At 38.6% G+C, this 3,777-nt stretch overlaps 1 pseudogene; it reads right to left on the reverse strand.

Moving 5' to 3' along the window:
• Window positions 1-3,346: 3,346 nt before the first annotated feature.
• Window positions 3,347-3,462, reverse strand: LOC122241692 (annotated as a pseudogene).
• Window positions 3,463-3,777: the final 315 nt, after the last annotated feature.

The following is a 3,777-nucleotide window of genomic DNA, read 5'->3' on the forward strand; positions in this document are numbered from 1 at the left end:
AATAACTATCAGCATTTGCCATGTAAACATTTGTGTATTCACTGTCTTCCATTGAGTTGATTTTACTTTTGTAAGCAACATTTCCTCGTCAAAATCAGACTGTAGATGACATGGGAAAGCATGAAGAGTCTGTTCCCCACCCCCCCACAGTAAGACTTAGTAACCAATGCTCAGACTCATAGTGCCCCAGGCAACTGTGGGGGTTCCAAAATGCTACTGAGGGCTTCTGTCTTCTTTCCCATAGTGTTGATGAAGAGTTTACCATTTGGGTGAATGTATACATACTCGGGTGATTAACAGAATGATGCTGGACAATTAACTGCAGAGAAGCTTGAAGATCCAGCCGCTGATGCCCTATTAAAGTTGTGTTTCTTTGTGTGCAGATGAATGTGCCTTTGTGGATGGGGATGTGGTGAGATGAACCAGGAAAACCTTGAATTCCGTAGTGTTTTGTGGCCAATTTGAGGGCAAGAAAAGCGAAAGAAAGGAATTGGGCAAAGATACAGAGTCCTAGAACAAAGAAAACACGAACCAAACTGGCATTATCTCTAGTGTTATCAAGTTACTATAGCAGATAAGCTTCGTGGGACAGGCAGGGCAATAGAGGGAAGTTCCTTGTGTTGCTCCATGCACACATTCTCTGTGGGTCCCGTGTCATCCAGGCTACGTCCCAGGCAGGAAAGATGCTTAAGATGATTAAATAAAAGGGTTTCCCTGCTCGTTTGATACATAAAGCAGTCTTTTTGGAACCCAGCCACGACTCCCCGCTAAAGCAAAGACCCACAACCCAAGAAGCAGCATTTTCAACTCCTGAGAATGTTTTCTACAAACAAGTTCCTTGCTTGTCTGCGTAGGCATAACTGAGGCTCTTACCAATGCCCAGAAGCCAATGACGTTACACATAGCATAGAGCAGATGATAATATGCTTAGGTGGATTTGTAACTAATGGGACATTCAAACTCGAGGGGTGAGGATTAGCGTATTGATACTAACCTTCGGGAAGAGCTTCAGTGGTACGCCAGGAAGCCCTTTTGGCAAGTTTTCAGATGACATAAAGCAAGGTGGGATAGCTAATACACTTCAGACCAAATCAGGAACCCCTTAAGTCAGAGGGGGTGACACATTTGTAATTTGTAAGGTTACACGATGCCATATGTATAAAATATATGGATATTAAAAGACCTCACACATACCCATACACAAATGAATTCAGTTGTCAAGGATATATACCAATCTGAGAATTTATGTTATACATATTTGAATTGGTGACTATTGAGGGGCATGTGTATGAGAATCCAGGAATAAAGTAATGTTAATAAACTAAACTAAAACAAAAGAGTGGCATTATAGGGTTTAAGAAGAATAACATGCCAAGTGTTGAAGAGTATTAACATCACAACTTTTTGTATTTGAGGTCCAAAGAAAAAAGGGAAAGAGAGAAAAATAAGTGAATTTATTAGAAATTAATATGAAGTCCAAAATGTTGGTATACATATAGCTAAGAATCTATTCTTTAATGGCGATAGGATTGAAGAAACATTGGGTTTTTAGTTGGCTGCAGTTTGGGTCATCACTGAGATGTGGCTGCCAAAGAAAAACTAACTCTGGCTGCTTTCAAGGAAACATAATGAACGAGGAAGATTATAGGATACCTCTACTCATAAAATCACACCATGGTGGTGATAATCAGTTCTGGTTGCCAAAGTTTAGACTTCATTCTACATTCAGTGAAGAAAACCATGTCATAGGAAGAAGCTTAATATAATCCATCAGGGTATGAAACTTAGTTCACAACTCAGATGTGCAAAAAAATAAGTATGTTTTCATCATCTTCTGTTATAATTTCTGCCCTTTTCCCTCTGCTTTGCTGAGTTGGCGGAAAGAATTTCAGTCTAACTAAGGACCCCACCACAAACTGTTATTCAATTGTAGGGTCTTAGGAATTGCCCTTATGTCAATGCTGGAGGCTACACATTTTTCAGCCATTGTCATACAGGTAACTGATGAGATAGTCATTGTTCACAAGGGCCTTTTTCAACTTAACTATACTTGGCTGTTTTTCTGTCACCTTGAGGCAGGGAAGCCTGGGGTGAAGCTGATTCTGGCATTATCTTCTGACAGACCACTCAACTCCTCTGCTTGGCATCTGGTTGCCTCACAGGTTGTCTTAATGGGAAGTGGGGGTCCAGGTCTCTGCTTTTGGGAGCCATAAGTTTTCTCCCTCTGCTCTTCTCCCCCAGATCCTAGGAAATATTTTAGTAGGAGGGAAAATCTTTCTCCTTTCATGTTCTCCAAGACCTAACCTTTAAAGTGTTAGGCTTTTAAAAAACAAAGCCATAAAAATGTCTTTTACTTTGCCATTTCCTTTTCCCAAAGTCACATGAATACAGAGCTATCTCCTTCAATGAGAAAAGGGAAAGAAAAGAAACACAGCAGAACAAAACAAAAAACAACAAAGAAAGATAACTTACTTTCTTTTTTAAAAAAATAAAAAAAAACATATTTATATTTATTTTTGAGAGAGTGCCAGCGCACCCCTGAGCGGGGAGGGGGGGAGAGAGGAGGGAGAAGCAGAGAGAGGGGGAGACAGAGGATCTGAGTAGGCTCTGTGCTGACAGCAGGGAGCCCAATGGGGGCTCAAACTCATGAACTGTGAGATATGACCTGAGCCAAAGTCTGATGCTTAACCGACTGAGCCACTCAGGTGCCCCAATTATTTTCTAGCCATAAAGTAAAGAACTTTGTAGTGGCAAGAGTTATTCAATTATATAGGAGGCTGCCTTGGATATGCTGTTATCATCAGAAGATACGTTTCCACTGATTTACCTTTTAGCGATGTTGTAAAAGTGTTTTAAGCATTGGATTCGAGATTGGATGAGTCAAGGTTCCTGGCTTGTATGAGAGTCTAGGGTAATGGTAATCCTACTTTTACCTTATCAGATGTTAAATGGCAGGACATGGTGACCAGGAGGTTACAAAGTATCTAATAAAAAAGGGAAAATATTAAATTCACAATGTTATAGGAAATGCAAAAGCCTATTACATGGCACATGATCAAAATATTGGGTAAAATTTTATTGTAGTTTTAAATAATGTCTCTTTGAGAAAATAAAACTATGTATTATCATAAATGCAAGTAAGCTTAAAGCATACCTACAAAAACCATAACCTATTTTTAGGGCAAGAATCTTGACTCATCAAATATTCATGCTAGATTATAAGCAAGAAAACGAAAGCCCTTTAAAATAAAAATAAACTCCACGTACCAGAAATATTTTGATATGTATAAAGTATATGGACATTTTTGCTTTCTCATTTTTAGCTGCCTCTCTTTAAAATAGTCACAAATATTTTCTTCTCCAAATTCTTTCACAGATGTGTGTGTCGTCCTCGCACAGAGGCGATGCTAATCTTTTCTGCATCATTCCAATTTTTAATATATGTGCTGCCGAAATGAACACTCTCCAAATGCTTGCAAATAATATGTATGTACCTATGATTTAAAGTACTCCATTAAAAATAATATGAGAGAAATATGAACAAAGACATAAGTACACAATTGATAGTGAATTAAAGTTTTGAGATGACTGGAAGCGATAAGGTCAACCTGAATATCAATTTGATCTGATGTTTCTGCCCCACCCCTTCTGCAAGGAATCTAACTTACAGTGGCTTACTGCTTTCAGTAAAAATTTGGCAAATGACCTAATGTTCTATTTTTTTAATACAAGATTTTGATGTTGCTAATAGGAGCTGGAAGCTTCAAGTAAAGCAAC

The sequence above is a fragment of the Panthera tigris genome, chromosome C1, assembly GCF_018350195.1.
Source record: "Panthera tigris isolate Pti1 chromosome C1, P.tigris_Pti1_mat1.1, whole genome shotgun sequence".
Lineage (NCBI taxonomy): Eukaryota > Metazoa > Chordata > Mammalia > Carnivora > Felidae > Panthera > Panthera tigris.